The 17,250-nt window shown below is 49.8% G+C and overlaps 1 long non-coding RNA gene across 2 annotated transcripts; it reads right to left on the minus strand.

The window, feature by feature from the left end:
* Nucleotides 1-575: 575 nt before the first annotated feature.
* On the minus strand, nucleotides 576-9,254 carry LOC122231292. 2 transcript variants are annotated; one of them, XR_006208480.1, is made up of 4 exons: nucleotides 9,113-9,254; nucleotides 8,702-8,855; nucleotides 6,506-6,674; nucleotides 576-777 (listed from the first exon to the last, which is right to left on the minus strand). It is a non-coding gene; the product is annotated as an uncharacterized LOC122231292 (long non-coding RNA). The 2 variants fall into 2 exon arrangements; XR_006208479.1 differs by lacking the exon at nucleotides 576-777 and adding an exon at nucleotides 6,087-6,177.
* Between the last annotated feature and the right edge of the window lie 7,996 nt (nucleotides 9,255-17,250).

Here is a 17,250-nt window from a genome sequence, read left to right on the forward strand (position 1 = left end):
CAGGTCATGATCTCACGGTTTGTGAGTTCGAGCCCTGCAGCAGGCTCTGTGCTGACAGCTCAGAGCCTGAAGCCTGCTTCAGATTCTGGCTACTTAATGAGAGTTTACCATGTGCTAAGTCCTCAGAGCACCTGAATGGGTCAGTCGGTTGAGTGTCCAACTTCAGCTCAGGTCATGATCTCATGAGTTCTTCCAGCCCCACGTTGGGTTCTCTGCTGTCATTGTGGAGCCTGCTTGGGATCCTCGGTCTCCCTCTCTGCCCCTCCCCCGTTCTCTCTCCAAAATAAATAAAATAAACTTTGTTTTTAAAGATTCTTTCTCTTCTTCTCCTTTCCCCTCTCCCATGATCACGTGCTCTCTTTCGCTCTAAAAAAAAAAAAAATTAAAGAGTCTTCTTGACTTTTCTCTTTTTTTCTTCGCTTTCTTCATATGTTTCTTAAATTCCGCATATGAGTGAAAGCATATGGTAGACTAAAGAACTTTCTATGTGAAGGAAAAATGCAGAGTTAGTCTTTGGAACAATTGCAAGGGAGATAGAGGTGGGGAGCGTGCATCTCAAAGATGCTTACCTCACTGTCCCCCGTTCCATCACCCAGGGAACTTTCCACAATTCTGGTATCTGCCTCCTGTCCCTTTCCATAAATGTTGACTCCAATTTTCCTTTTCATGATGATTGTGTTACCATCATGTGCACCAGCTATTATATAGTATTGCCCTCTGGTGGATGGAACTGTTGGTCCCTTATGGAATGGGCCCAGAATGCTGCCATTTTGAACCCTGTCAACAAAGGAGGAGACAGAACAATTAAAAGAGAAAAAGGACTGCCAACTCTCACATCTTATTACAAGGAGTCTTTTCCCCCTGGATCTCTTGCCCTAACTCACCAGGGACTGATGAATTGTACCTGTGATAACTGTTTCTGAATTAAGAATCAATAAGTAACAAGCAGGACTACACTTTGGCCTCTCGGTTTTAAAAAATACCCTGGGGCTGGCTCTAGGTTGAGAAGGTAGGCGTGATTTGGGGAGAAGAGGATTTGCCGAATTTCAAAACTGCTCTTGTATTTTCCAGGGTAGGCTAACTGCTGTAACACATAAGCTACACATTTCACTACGTTACACAGGAAAGTTTATTTCTTCTGCCTCGGGCTTTCCTACACAGCAGAGCAACTCCCTTGCTGTGATGTATTGAGAGTCAGCCCTCAGTAGAAGGGTTTGTTAAAAAAAAAAAAAGTTGTTTTCTTGCTTGTGCAGTGTCCCACCATAGATTTTCCTGGTCAGGTGACTCTCCTGTATGGCTCTCCTCCACCTGATGTCACAGGAACTCAGGCTGTTTCTGTTTGATGTCTCTGCCCTCTTCTAGGGCCTCAGAGAACTCTCCAATTAGCCAGTAGCAAGGAAAAGGTAGTCAAGGCTTGCACACAGGGAAGTTTATGAGCCAGACTTGGAATTATACCCACTTTGGGCATTTCATTGGCCACCATCCAGTCAAATGGCCGCACCCACCTGAGAAAGAGGCTAGGAAGTATAGCTTAGTGGTGGCCCAGGAGGAATAGGTAAATGGTTTGTGAACAGCTATCAAGTCCCTACCACAGGTCTTGTGTCTGTGTCTGTGTGTGTGTTTCTGCCTTCCAAAGAAAAAGTAAGAAGAATGTCTCAGGTGTCGCAAAAAGCCTCCAAACCTTCTTAGTCATTGATGTTCTCAGTCTACTCAAATCCTGAGATGATGGCAACACGGGATATGATTTTGTCAGCCACTTAAGACTAGAAGGAAGAGGCTTTTCAGTTAAAACGCAGAATATTTTCCTGGTCCTGGGATAGATCTAATTGGCCAATATTATTTTAAGTAAGCTCCTTATTGAAGTTTGACATAATATAGAAAAATGCAGAAAAACCACCGACCCATAAGGAAATAGTTCAGTGAATTTTCACAAGGTCAATACAGCCATGTGACTATCACCATCAAGAATGAAAACATTACCCCATCTTAGAAATTGACAAGTAAGGGTGGACAGGAGGGTTCTTGGTGATGTGAGAGGGTATTCTAGGGGCGCTGAATTGTAGTACATTGCTTGGGTTCTCCTTTAAATGTTAGCTCCAGGGGCTCCTGGGCAGCTCAGTCAGTTAAACGTCCTACTCTTGATTTCGGCTTAGGTCATGATCTCACAGTTTCATGAGTTAGAGGCCCACATTGGGCTCTGTGCATTGACTCCATGGAGCCTGTTTGGGTTTCTCACTGTCTGCCTCTCTCTGCCCCTCCCCTGCTTGCATTCTCTCTCTCTCTCTCTCTCTCTCTCTTTCTCTCTGTCTCTCTCCCTCAAAATAAAAAAAAATAAACTTAAAAAAAAAAGGGCTAGCCCCAAAGTTGAGGAAATGCTAAAGTGCCCTGAGGCTTGCCCTCCCCTTGATTCCAGACATCTGAATTACCTCTGACAGGTAAGTTCCTCTTTTAGAACCTCTGTTTTCCCATGTGTACTATGGGAGGTTTGGACTGACAAACCACTAAGCTTTCTCACCTTGGGACAGCTCGGTTTTAGGACTTGCTCCAAATCCTACAGGATGGGTGTGACGGGGGAAATGCATGATAGGCCTGGACTGCATCGTTTGTGCAGACAGATGCCGTAGCCCCAGCTTGTGCCCAGGCCCAGGCCGTCTTCACTGAGTTCTCCAGACTGTGGTCCGGGCAGTCATTCTCCAGTGCTGTGCCATGAGCCATGCTCACCCCGCTGGTGTTCGTTTGTTTTGGCTTCATCGAGTCTGTGTGTGCCGTGTGGGCTGCCGGACCTCGTAGAGTTGTTGGTGCACAGTCATAGCCAGGAGCTGAGGATGTAGAATATGGACTTGGGCAGACTCGAGTGCCAACTCTGACTTTATCATAAGCTGGTTGTGTGACCTTGGGTGAGTCATTTAACCTCTCTGAGACAGGCTCCTTATCTCTGAAGTTCTGAGGAGACAGTCACCTACCTCCTAAGTTGTTGTGTGGAGGAACTGAGCTAATCCTTGGTGCCTGGCCTCTAAGTGCCGGGGAATAGTTGTGAGCATTGCCCTTTCACGCTAACCCTTCAACAGCGGTGCCGCACAGCTCCCCAGGCTGCCCTCGGCAGGGGACCCAGCACCCGTAGCCTGGAACGGGGACCTGAGGGAAACTAGATTTGGCCTGCAGTGAAGTCCAGACTAGCCGCCCACCATTTATTTTCCTTCACACACCCCTTCTTCATCCCGTCTCCCCTGAAACCGGAACGGTTCATTCCTCACAGTTGCTGGGGTCGTTATCTTTGTACAATTCAGAGTAATCTCCTGGCCAGTTAATCTGAGATCTCATATTAGCCACCAACGTAGTTACAATTAATAGGAAAGCCCAGAACCCGTGGAGGGCTTTGTCTCCTAAATTGCTCAGAAATCAGTGGGTAAGAACAGACTCCACAGTCCTGCAAAGTTGGGCTCAGGTAATGGCTGTGCGACCCCGTAATGAGGGACTTGGCCTCTCTGCACGGGACTGCAAAGTGGGGGTGTGAGGCATTGTTATTCTCAATCCCACCCTCTCCTCCTTCGGGGCACCTGGCGAACTCCCCAGACTCAACTTGCAGTGAGGGTACTGGATGGCAAGTGAGTTCAACTAGCAGACGGTTCTCATGGGGAGGCTGGAGTGTGGGGCTGAGGAAAGACCTTCCCTCTGCTGAGGTCGCTGGCAAGCCTGGTTGTGGAGAGTTTAGGAGCAGACCGGAAAGGCAGTCACCAGGTCCTTGTGACAGCAGCTGTGGTGGAAGCTCTAGCAGCTTCCCGAAGTCTCAGTCATGCGATGGATCCTTATATTCGACAGCCGGCTGCCACTCCTTTGTGTATGATCCTCCAGCCCTTACCATAGCCTCCTAAGCATTTGGCTCCTGGCACAAAAGCCCTCTTTTGCTAGAAACACCTAGAACAACTTCCGTTCCTTGCACTGAACCCAACTGGCACAGGATGGTGGTACTGCTAACACTTACACAATCACGGGCTGAGGCAAGCTCTCCGAAGAAGCACTCCATCAATGGTACTCAGTAATGGTTGCCATAAGACTACCTGGTTAGCTGTTCGAAAGTGGGGAAAACCAGTTCTGTAAATGGCAGCTTGCCGCCCGCCAGTGCTAGCAGGATTTTTTCTTCCTCCCACTTTGGTTTTTCCAAGCAGTCAGCAGGCATCTCTAACAAGAGGAAAATGATCCTTGGCTAATGTTGCTTTCCCCCTTGTGTTCTCGCCAACAATTCATGTTGCCTTAAGAGATTAGGCCTTTTTATTGCTTGCCTCATTGCCCTGCTGTCTGCACCAAAGTTATGTCTTGGCTGGCTGGGCGTGTCCTTCTGATGGAGTCCAGGCCTGCTGCACAGAGAGCAAGGGGGTTATTTGATCTCTTGACTGTGGCTCTTATAAGCCCCACTGAGGGTGCGCTTACCCACAGAGCTCTGCTATGCTAATTGGCCCTGGGTAGCCGAAGAAGCGAAATCCCACCTAAAGCAGTGAGTGTTTCTTCTGGCAGGATTTGACGTTTGGGAGAAGGCAGCCTCTACGGGGGCTCAGGGGTCAGCTCTGGATCCCACTCGACCCTACCCAGATTCAGCTAATGGGCAGCCATTTCTTGATCAGGGTGATGGAGGGTCATAAGGGGCATCTCCTGCCTCCGGAGAGATTTTCACTCGGCCTGGACTTAAATCCTGGAATGTGAGAAAACCCCTCTGATTGTTTGTCTGTCAAGATGAACCCAAAGCCTGATATCTTGCCCACCAAGAGCTGTTGCACAGACACTGCTGGTGAGAAGGTAGAGAAGTTAGCCTCTCCACTCCTGACTCACTTTTTTTTATTATTATTATTAAAAGCTGCATGGCACTTTTCCCGCTCTGAATTCTCATTGCAGCTCTTCCTAAAAGGCAGAGTGATCCCACAAAGCCCACAGATAAAATCATTAGACCCTGGAGAGAGGTTCAGACTCAATCCCTTTCACTGGCAAAAGCTTAATGAGAGTGGATCCCCAGCATTGAGTGGCTCTCCCCCAGCTTGGTCATTTTCACCTGCCCTGGTCTTCCCAGAATTGCCCCTGCCCTGGGAACCCCCAAACCCTTCACATTCTCTTCACTGCTGTGATGTGCTCTTGATGGACACTGAACTCAGCACTAGGAAACTGTTTGTCTATGGAAGAAGAAGAAGAAAATTCACTCTTTGAAAAGTAACCCAAATCCCCTTTTCTTTACTGTGAGTCCCTCTCTCCCTCTAACGAATGTCCTGTCTCCTTTGTATACAGCAGAGTTCTCCAGACGTAGTGTGCTTGAGAATTACCTGAAGCAAAAGCACAGATACCATGTCACTCCTACTAGGATGGTTCTAATCAAAACCATGGAAAATAACAAGTGTTGGTGGAACCCTTGTGTGTTCATTGCTGGTGGGAACGGCAAGTGGTGCGGCTGCTGTGGAAAAAATTTTGGGGTCCCTCGAAAAGTTAAACATAGAATTATCATGTGACCCAGCATTTCCACTCGTGGGTATATTCACCCAAAAAATGGAAAACGGGGGCTTGAGCTGATACCTGTATACTGATGCACACATAATGTACTCACGATGTACTCACGATAGCCAAAAGTAGAAGAACCCCAAGCGTCAATCAACGGAAGAATGGGGGCACCTGAGTGGTTCAGTGAGTTAAGTGTCCGACTCTTGATTTTAGCTCAGGTAATGATCTCATGGTTGTGAGATCGAGCCCTGAGTCAGGCTCAGCACAGAGAGAAGAGTCTGCTTGGAATTCTCTCTCTCCTTTCTCTCTGCCCCTACCCCACTTGTATGCTCTGTCTCTTTCTCTCTCTCAAAATAAATAAGTAAACCTAAAAAAAAAAAATAAGGATGGGTACACAAAATGTGGTATAGCCATACACTGGAATAGTATTCAGCCATAAGAAGGAATAGAGTTCTTTTTTTTTTAAATTATTTTTTAACGTCCATTTATTTTTGACAGACAGAGAGACAGAGCATGAGTGGGGGAGGAACAGAGAGAGGGGGAGACACAGAATCTGAAGCAGGCTCCAGGCTCCGAGCTGTCAGCACAGAGCCCGATGAGGGATCATGAGTTGAGCCAAAGTCGGATGCTTAACCAACTGAGCCACTCAGAAGCCCCAGAAGGAATGGAGTTCTAATACACACGACAACATGGATGAACCTGGAAAATATTTATGCTAAGTGAAATAAGCCATACACAAAAGGACACGCATGGTACATTTCCACTTACACACACTCTCTAGAATAGGCAAATTCATAGAACTAGACAGTGGATTAGGGATGCCCAGACCCTTGGGGTAAATGGGGAGTTACTACTTAATGGGTACAGCTTCTGTTTGGGGTGATGAAAAAGTTTGGGAAACCGTGGTAAAGATTGTACAACAGTGTCGATGTGATTAATGCCTGCCACTGAATTGAACATTTAAACATGGTTAAAATGGCATATCTCATGTGGTATTTATTTTACCATAATTAAAAAAAAAAGTTACCACAAGAGCTTGCTGAAATGCGCCTTCCCAGGACGCTCCCAAGCTTGTTGAATCAGTATGACCAGGGTGGGGCTCCATCATGACTTGTCAAGTGTCTCTGATGTGGGTGATCCAGGGGATTCTTTTAGGATGCAGATATGCATAAGGATAGGTCAGGCCACCTGCCTTCCTTGGGAAACATAAAGAAACAAAAGAGGAGGGCGGGCCAAGCTTTCCTGAGGCAGGACACGCCCACTTCACACACCCTGATGAGGAGAAGTAGGCCATGCCACGCCCTGGACTGGTGAGGACGGGCACACCGGTCTGCTACACAGGCTGCATCTGAAGGGAGGGCCAGGGACCTTGCGACCAACACCATGACTCTGAGGTCCAGGGTCTTGTGATGGCGCCTACCGGTCTCCATGCCAGTCCTCGGAGCCCTGTCCCTTGTCCTTCTCCAGCCTGCACCTGCCCAGCCATTCTTCCCTCCCGACTCCAGCAAAGGCCAGAGGCAGGAGCTGACTTGGGGTTCTGGCCGCTTCTGGAGTTGGTCATGTTGTCTTCTTTCTCCCTAGTTCTCCCAGTGCCAGGGTCAAGTTTGCTGTTCTTTCCTCGGTGGTACATGATCTCCATTCCGGTATTCCCCTCCCCATGACTAATGCACTGTACTGTATTTATTGACTATGTCTTTTCTTGCATGCAAGTAATCATATTACTAGCAAAGAGAACGACCCAACAATGACACAACCTCGCTGGGCTGATATTTGAGAGTTTTGTGCTTATGTTCTTTTGTTGCCTGGCAACTCAAATATTCTTTGAGATCGGTTTACACTTCTACTCTGAGTTCCTAAGACTCATTTTCAGAAACTATTCTGATAATGCCCCATCCAGAGAAAAGCTGAGGGAAAAAAAAAAAAAAAAAAAAAAAAGGCTGAACCTGGAAACTCAAATCTAAGTCTTGTTCGTCTTCAGGAGGGAAAGACGAAGAAGGGAAGAGGCTCGCTCGTTCACTCCCCTGCTTTCTACCGAATCCTGACCCGGGGCTGGGTCTGCACCTTGGGAAGTGAGAGTGGACAGGACACAGCTCTCGCCTTTGGGGAGCTCAGTCCCAGGAGGGGTGAGGGTGGGGGTGGGGAGCACATGTCAACCGGCCACCATAAAATAGTTGACTGGTGGGCAAGGCAGGGGTGCGGAAGGAGGGCCAGAGGCTTGGCCTGATGGGTCATAGATTGGAGGATTCAGGGAAGATCAAAAATGAGAGGACACTTTGAGGAGACTCTTGAGAAATGGGTATGGTTTTTTAGGCAGACAGGATGTGGTTGGGACCCGAGCTCTCCAAGCCATGAAAAAGATCACCAGTCAATATGGGGCCAGATGAGGGGAGGGGAGGCTGCAGGATGCAAAGTGGCCTGATCCCTTGCACTGGAATGACACCCTTACAAGTCCAGACTGGATCCTGTAGGCAGTAGAGAATACCAGAATATTCTGAGCAGGAGAGTGCTGTGGTCAGATTTGCAGGGTTATTGAATGTATGGAAAATTCCATTAGAAGAAAAGAAGAGTGTGATGAACCAGGAGCCCATACTTAAACTGAACAATTATGAATGCTTCTCCAAATTTTCTTATGTATTTCTTTGCTAAAATATTTTAAGGCAAATCAAGCCATCTTCTCTAGAAACTTCAGTGTGCCTCCTTTACAAATTCAGATTTTCTTTTTACTTGCTATCACACCTCGCACACTTAACAGTAATTTCTTAACATGTCATCCCAAGTTCACAACCAAATTTCCCACATTGTCCCCAAACGTTTTTGTTTCAAGTTTGCTTTGTCTGAATCAGGTTTCAAAGGCAGTGTGCACACTCCAGTTACAGTTTTTGTTTTAGAAAGCTCACCCAGGGAAGGGTGGACTCTGGAAGGTTCAAACCTTCTAGCCCCGGGAAGAGGCCAAGTTACATTGTTTCAGTCGGAAACATGGGTCTGCAGTTCAGGAGAGCAGGCCGGGGGGGGGGGGGGGGGGGGGGGGGGGGGGGGGGGGGGGGGGGGGGGGGGGGGGGGGGGGGGGGGGGGGGGGGGGGGGGGGGGGGGGAAGTTGCTCTGCTCCTGGGCGAGAAAGGCTGGTGTCACTCAGAGCCCTGGGAGGATGGACCCTGAGGGGTGGCGGGCTTGGGGCTTGGGCGTCTTTTGCAATTTTTAAGAGAGATGGGGGATGGGAGCTTACCAGCGGCAGGTGAGCGTTGAAAATCTACCTTGATGTCATAGAACTCTGGAGGCAGTCGCAGGGGAACAGTGAGGGTCAGAGCCTTCTGTGGTGCCCCGAGCGGTGGACACGAACAAGGTGAGGGGATAGGGATGCGGACAGCCTTTACAGGAATCTTTCAGAGAAAGCGGATGGGCCATAGTCAGAAAGGACGGGCGGGCGAAGAGGAACATCCCCAGGTATGGCAGGTCTGTGACACTCTAAAGGCTAAAAGGCTCTAGTTTGTCACTCCAGAAGTAGAGAAAAGGTCAGGTGGTGAGTGTCAACTGAGGCCACGTTCTGGAAGATAGCCCAGCTCTTTCAAGTGGCCTTAGCATCGAGCGTGCCCACAGAAGCTGATGGCAAGGAGGTGGACATGTGCAGGAGGTTTACCTAGCAGGTGTGTTGTTGCTTCATTCGTGACAGGAAAAGCTGAAAGTAGCCTATAGGTGTAACGATGATATAGAGAGACACGTTTTCTCAGCCTCAGCTGTCAGTGTTTGAGGTCAGGTAAGTCTTTGTTGTGGAAGCTGTCCTGGGCATTGTAGGGTGTTTAAAAGCATCTACCCACTAGATGCCAGTAGCCACCCCCACCCCACCCTGCATTGTGACAACCAAAAATGTCTCCAGACATTTCAAAATGCCCCCTGAGGGAGGGGCGAAATCCACTGCAGTTGGGAAATACTTAGGTGAACGCGTGATGTGCCCTTACGGTGACATATTACAGCATCCTAAAGATGTCTTTTAGGGGGCCCCTGGGTGGCTCAATCAGTGAAGCACCCGACTTCAGCTCAAGTCAAGATCTCCCATTTCATGGGTTCAAGTCTGTGTCGGGCTCTGTGCTGACAGCTCAGAGCCTGGAGCCTGTTTCAGATTCTGTGTCTCCTTCTCTCTCTGCTCCTCCCCCACTCATGGTCTGTCTCTCTCTCAAAAATAAATAAAAGTAAAAAAAAAAAGAAAAAGATGGCTTTTAGGAGTGATTTAGGATGTGTGCCAGAATCCTTACAATATAATAATAAGAAGAAAAAAGTTGCACATATAATTTTTTATACAAGAATAATACTAAAGGTACAAGTAAGCACACATCATACCTGGGAAGAGGTGGGAAGGAAAAATACTAACATATGAAAGGAAATTAATTCTGGATGATAAATGACCTCTTTCCAAGTTTTTTCTTTTCAGGAATAAGGAAACCACCACATTTTCTACACGGATCCTGGGTGTTTCATATTTATCTATTTGTACACACAGCGTGGCCATGGACCCACTCATTTATTTTAAGGAAGTTTATTACTGATCTAACGTATGTCCAAAAAGAGTTTGTAGGCATATAGGTCAGTGGATTTTCACCCAGTGAATATACTTGTGTAAACCGGGGCTCAGATCAAGAAACAATATCAGCAGCCCTCTCAGAAGCCCCGTGTGTCGTCTTTCAGTCATTCCCTCCCCCAGGATGACCCAGGTCCTGATTTAAATACCATAGGTTTCCTTTACATACTTTACAGCTTTATATTCTTTATATAGATGCGATTGTGCATGCAGTGTGAACTATTTTGTATCTGGCTTCTTGGGCTCAATGCTGTTGGTACGATTCATTTATGTTGTGGTGTGTGGTTGTAGTATTTTATAACGAGCGTATATTATTTTTTTAAAATCATAAAGCTATTTTACAAAGACGGCAGATGGCAGCTATTAAAAACCTGGGATGGTTTCCACTTCCCGATGAATGTTCTACAGTTCTCTGCTGGGGAGCTGGTCATGGCCTCCAGCCCTTGGTCCTCTGCCTCCTGCCTTGTTCTTCCCAGTTGGCTCTCCGAGTCTAGGGAGGATGTAGGCTGATCTCACCATCCCCTGGCTCACCTGCTGTCACCGGTGATGCACATTCGTGTTTGAACCCCCTCCCCCCACCCCCGATGAGGAGACAGATCAGACAAGATAGGGAGAGGGGCATGTGCGGCTTGCACAAGGCTGAACAGGAAGGGGGCCTGGGGTGTCCCAAATGGGGCTGGCACTCCTGAAAAGAGGGTCTTCACTTCTGTTCCCATGGTGACTGTCACTGGCATGCCACGGGTAGAGACACAGACATCATTTGCCTCATCTGGTCCCCTGGCTTGTCACATTCGTCAGGGTGAAGCAACCTCCTGGACACTCCTTTGTTCCCCAACATCTTACAGAGGAGGGACTGTCATGATTTCCCAGTTCAGGCACCAAGAGTCCGATGCCGAAAGAAGTATCTTGTTAAGGCCCCGAGCTGGGCCACAAGCATTGCCTCTCAAGGCCACTGTCTTGCCCTCTCCCGTCCCTGGCTGAGATGGGGACAGGGGGCAGACTCATCCGCGGTGATGTTCTCTGTCTGCTGACCTGGTCACAACCAGCTGTGTGGTCATGCAAGTCATTATCTCAGACACCGCTTCAGTTGGTTTGGCCATAAAACGGGCAGCTCAGTACCTCCCTTCTTCATGCCCCAAGCCCTGCCTCCTCTCGCCAACAGGAATCCCTGGAAAAATGTTCTGGAAAAACGGAGGCATTTTTACGACTCTCTCCTCACCTAAACCTGCTGGGCCAGGGACAGAGCGCAGACCCTCGGGCCCTGACCGTTATCCTACACTTTGGACCCCGGCGCCTCCGGCTTTGATGTCGTCTTGGTAAATGTCCCTGAGTCACCAGTGGGCTCTGATCTCCCCAGCACCTAATAATTCAAACAGCCTGGGCAGTGAGCAGCTAATCAGCTGGGCAGCCTCTGCAGCTGCACAGTGAGGTCGAGAGAGAAGGGGTCCCTTTCATTCTTAGGGTCTCATTCCACAACCCGAGGGCCAGGGCAGACGCCACCATCTCCTGGCCCAGGGGGGGAGGTTAATTCCTGCAAGGACCCGAGCGGGCATCTGCCTGGCCAAGGCGGCCAGTTGCACGGTTTGAATCATGGCTGTGGCGGCCAGGCCATCGGGTGGGAATTAAAATTTAATTTAGAAAGTCCCGTCTCTGCGGCCCTGGTGGCCGTCGTCTGGGTGATTGACTGGCTGGTTTCTTTCACCTTTGCACGCCTTGGGTTTTTACTGGCGGAGGAAATGAAGGCTGAACTGGGGCAGGAAATTCCATGTACACAGGTGTTTCTGGTTAGCCCCGTGCACCTCGCCCAGGGGCACGTTTGGGGGGCCAGGGATGCCTGTGAGCCCGGGGCTTCTGTGACCCAGCAGCTGCTGTGGCTCTGACCGTGGGGAAGGCTGGACAGGGCACTCGGGCCCCTGCAGGGCAGACAGGGGTGCCAACGAATGGTCCCACGGATGGTCCCGGGGCCCCCGTGCCTGCCCACCGCTGACACAAGATCACGCAGGCGACTTGGCTAGAGGCGCCCCAGAGTGGCGCCTGGTGGCACCAGGGCCTGACCTGGAAGATTAGCGGCGCCCTGAGGCGGTGTTTACACGTTGTAGCCAGCTCTTCACGTGGCTGACCTGCCCCCATTTTTCACATCTTCTGAAGGGCTTAAAGAGCCACAAAGCATGCCCTCCCTTGCTTAAAGGGGCTCTGGAAGGGCTGGGGAGGCCGCCTTGGGCTCGGTCTGAGACAGCCATCTGGGGGCTTGTTCCAGAGGCCAAAGTAGGAGCTTTCCTCGTCCTATGGCTTCCCCATGCTGCTGTAGGGGCATCTCCACCAGCAACCGTTCACTGTGCGAGTGAAGGCACCTGGGGCTCCCCGTCCATCCAGAGCGCGCCGGGAGGGAGCAGGCCTCCTGAGAAATGGCACGGGAAGGTACACTGGCTAGCTCTGGGCAGAGGCTCACCCCCACCCACCCACCTCAGTTTTTTAATGGGCATCCTAGGAATGAAGTCTGCTGTGTTGGCCGATTGAGGAGATACCCTCGGTCTGTGAGGAGCACACAATCTTCGCGCGGCTCTCAACTGACCATCCAGCTCCCGGGAACGTTCCCAAGGGCAGTGCTCAAAAGGAAAATCATTTTATGAGTAGAGTATTACTTTAGACACAGCACAACAACAACAAAAAATGTAACCAATGAAAATGCCCTTCAGTTGGTTGCAGACTGAGGTATGTCATTGACGTAATACCGAATAGCGAACAGATCACTGTGTTGAGTGTGAAATCATGTAAAAGGCCCAGGAAACGACTGAAGACAAATCTATGCCCCCCGATTACGATGTGTGGAAAATGTGTACCTCAAGGAAGACTGGAGGAAGATGCAAGTAATTGTTTATGTAAATATATTTGTCATTCAATATTTAAATGCATAATTTAAAATGAAAATTAAGTAAGAACAGAGATTGATATGAATATGTGTAAGTTATCGAGTTCCCGCTAGGATGAGACCCCATGTCGTCTGTCCAGGACAGGATGTATGGGATCTCAAAGGCTGGGGAAAAGTCTGTGACTGGAGCTTGGCCACAGTGGGGGGACATAAAAGCGGGGTCATCAAAGTGAGTGTGGCCACCCACGTGAGGTTGTGGTTAGGGTGTTCTGGGCATCCTGGGGGAAATGGGGCTAAGCCTCTGGCACAGTTCAGGACCCCGCATAATCCCCTGGTCTCTGAAGAGGGGTGGGAGGGTCCACAGGCCTCTGACCAGCACACAGCTGCCCTAGCTGTAGGGTGCGAGAAATGGGTTTTCACTGCAGTGAGGAGTTCTAAGGCTGGGTTACCTAAGCAGCACTGTAGAAGGGACATCATATTTGTTTGTTTTTTAAATTTATTTATTTATTTTTAGAGAGAAAAGAGAGAGCATTGCGGGACGGGCAGAGAGCAAGAATCCCAAGCAGGCTCTGCACTGTTAGCGCGGGGCTTGAATTCACAAACCATGAGATCGTGACCTGAGCTGAAATCGAGTCGGATGCTCAACCCACTGAGCCACCCAGGCGCCCTGGGACCTCTTGTTCTTAGTGAAGCACAAATGAATGGCTGCCACAAGTGACTGTGTAGGTTGAGGTACGGAGGGGGCTAAAACTGAGCCCCCTGAGCCCCTACCCCTACCTCTACCTTGGCCTCGGACCCCTGCCAGGTATGCTGCAAGGCACCTAGGGTGGGCATTTCTCTTGCTCAACATACTTCCCATATTTCAAGGCGTAGCTCCATCCTCCTGCTCCCAGGAACCTCTTCTGAGCAGCTCAGCTCTTGCCAGCCTGTGCTCAGAGTGCTTCTAGAATCTGGATGTGGTGCTGAGTCTGAGGAGAGCAGGGGCCAGGCCTCACCCTCTCTGGACAGCACCTCCTTCCCCACCCTGGGGCTTTCAGAGCGGATCTCCGTGCCTTCTCCGTGCCACAGATGCAGAATAGCAGTTGGAGTAGTAGCAATGATTTGTGAATTTCAATTCCTCTTCTAAAACCGCTTGCAGATATTTCTGCTGCTTTCCTCCACTCCCCCATCCCACTTCTTCCTTCGCCGCAGACAGGACTTAGGAAACAGTAACTCACACGCCCCCCTCTGCTGCTCCTGCTCCTCCTGTGGGTATCACTATGGCTTACTTCGGGACAAGCCTGATTCTGATCCACCTCTGAGCACCCTAGAACCATCAGACAGGGTGCTGTTCACCTTTGGGCGGGGGGAACAGCAAAGAAAGAGAGCTTCCCAACACTGACTGCTCACTGAAAGCCAAACACTGCACTCAGCAACCCGTAGGCATCATCTGGTTTCATTCCCCCAAACACCCCACGAGGACAGGCAGTGCTCCTGCTTATAGATGGGAGACCCTGAGGCTGGAGGAGATTGGTCTCTTGCCCAAGGTCACGGAGCTAGTAAGAGGTAGAGCCAGGCTCTCCAGACTTTGACTGTCTGATTCCAAAGTCTAGGCTTTTTCCTTTGCTCTAAATCCCTCCACTCAACCTTCTCTTTTGTCTGCGGAATTCTAGGAAGTGTTGGTTCTGTTTCTCATCAGCAGGGCCTCGTGCTCCCCGCAGAGCAGGGTCTCTGGGCATTTGCACATCATCCCTACAGGCAAATGTTGGGTGTGCAGAGCCTCATCTCCAAGTCCAGGGTGTCCAGAACCAGCTGGAATCAGAGGCATTCTGGCCCTTTTCCCTGCCACATGGAAATGTCATTTGCAATCAGCCGGCTGTAGTTGGAGAGCTGCCTTTTAGGTGCAGCGACTAAAAGGAGCACATGGAAACACTCAGTGCCTGAGCCAGCATCGGAGAGGCCCTGGCTCTTAGCCATGAATGGCGGCAGGTCCAATAATGTTGAGCTCCAGGCATGCATGTTGCCAAGAAGCCAGAGGGGTTTGGAGATTGACCAGCTCCTGCAGCACGTGAAGATGCCTTGCACAGTGCTGGGCGTATGGATGCTTGAGACTGTAGATCCCTGTTTGGTGACAGAGGGGCCGTGGTCCTGTGGGCTAAAGTGCCCGGGGATGAAATGTTCTGTGCCATGGCTGCCTTGGGGGTGGGGCGCGGTCTAAATCAGGGGACCATGGGCTTCTGAGGTTGTATGTGAGTGTCATGCATGCTCCTGTACCCAATGGGCGGCCATAGCTTTCTCTGGGCTTTCAGAGCTATCCCAGACCCAAGATCCTGCTATCCAAGAGGCTGCAGGTAGGGACCAAGAGATTAAGCCATTCAGCATGTTCTAAAGATACGCTCACCCTGGGACGGCTGGCAGGGGGAGATGTGCCAGACTGATGAGAGTGTGAGGAGGGGGAACAGGTACCCAGGTCAGGCTGCCTCTCTGAGCAGAATGGAGCTCCTGCTGACTCCCCTCCTACTCTGACCACACAGGCTGCAGAGAGAGCAGACCCTCCGGCCCTTGGGGGAAGATGGCCTCCCCCACCATCATCTGTGAACCTCATCTCCAAGTTTAGAGCTTCCTCCCCAGGTGGGGTTGCCCCCTCTCTGAGCTCCAATTTCCCCATCGGCCTGTGGCCGTATATCTTCTCCCTTCTTTTTTCCCTCCTGGCTGCTTTATAGCTTGCTGGGAAACACCTTCCTCTTAACACTTCGAAATGTATCACTTGAAAGCATCTTAAACGTTAACCAATGCGATTCTTTTTTAATTTGAAGGGGCTTATTTCTCTGAAATGGCTTTCCTGATCATATAGGAGGGCATGCTCCCTATATATAAACTTTTTCTTTAAAAAGAGCAAAAAATGACTCACATCTGTTTGATATTTAATTCAAATTGAATGGCAGGACAGGAACAGAATTACACTGCAAACGGCCATAAAGAGCCAAGCATACGGAACCTACATGCCAGAAGAATTGAAATGACAAAGGATTGAGGGGGATGTGGCCTGGGCAATGGGGCATGTCCTACCCAGAAAGCCAGAGCTGTAGTAGGAAAGCCAGGAGAAGGTGGAAAGTGAGAGAGGGGCTCCCTTTTGCACTGGAGGATTTTGTAGGGACTGGTATCTAGATGCATGTAAGTTTGGGGTCTGGATCCAAGCCTCCAACAAGCGTCCTGATCCCATCTGGAATCCAATGCTCGTCGCTCTACATTGGGGTGGTGACCTGTCTGGGCTCCCCAAAGGGCTGTCGGGTAATGCTCGCACACAGCCTGGGTGACCAACCAGTCCACTCCCCTGATCTCGGGGTCCTGGAGGCTTTGGGTTGGGCTACAGTTCGGAGATTGAGCTCAAAGTCTCCCTGCTCCCTGCTGATCAGTTCACCAGAAACTCCAACATCCAGCGTCTAAGAGGGCAGGGAGATGAGGTGGGGCCTAGAGAGCTGTGTTTTCCTCCCTTCTCAGAAAGAAGGTGACTTCTAAAATGCCAGGCGACCTGTACTTCCTTGAGCTCTGAGAGTGAGATCTCAGGAAAGAAATGAGCACAGCCTCTTAGCTAATACCTGTGGGCACATTTGAAGTCAGGGGACTGATTACAGGGTCCAGGCACAGCACTTTAATTGTGAACCATGTCTCGTGGCATCTGCTAGGTGGGCATCGACATGTGGGTTCTACAACCCAAGCTCAGCCAGAGCTTGTGGGCTTCCTCTCACCAGGTGTGCACGGATGGCGGGGGTGAGGAGAAGGGCAAGAGTCCCCCACTTACCAGCTGAGTGCATTTGGGAGCCTTTCCCCTCCCTGCGCTTTTGTTTCTTCATCTGTAGCATGGGACGGTTTAAAATCCTCATAAGGTTATTTGAAACATCTAACATTATAAATACAAATGACTTCACTTTTAAAATGGCCAAACACCATACTGTTTTCTTAGAATGGTTACCCTGACCTCTCCGGCACTTCTGTGTAGGCACCATATGCATCTCAAGGCATTTTCACACGTTTGTTTGTTTGTTTGTTTGTTTATTTGTTTGTTTGTTTCTCTGGCCCACCATTCTCAGATGCTGGAACTTTCTCCACATGGTGGTGTGCTAAGAGGGTCCCACACTGTCTTATAAGAGCCGATTGTTAAACAATCCACCAGTGAAAATTAAAGCACAAAGGGGTGCCTGGGTGGCTTAGTTGGTTAAGCATCTGACTTCAGCTCAGGTCATGATCTCCCAGTTCGTGAGTTCGAGCCCTGCGTCGGGCTCTGTGCTGACAGCTCAGAACCTGGAGCCTTCTTTGGATTCTGTGTCTCCCTCTTTCTTTGCCCCTCCCCCAC

This window comes from Panthera tigris, chromosome A1, assembly GCF_018350195.1.
Source record: "Panthera tigris isolate Pti1 chromosome A1, P.tigris_Pti1_mat1.1, whole genome shotgun sequence".
NCBI classification, from domain to species: domain Eukaryota; kingdom Metazoa; phylum Chordata; class Mammalia; order Carnivora; family Felidae; genus Panthera; species Panthera tigris.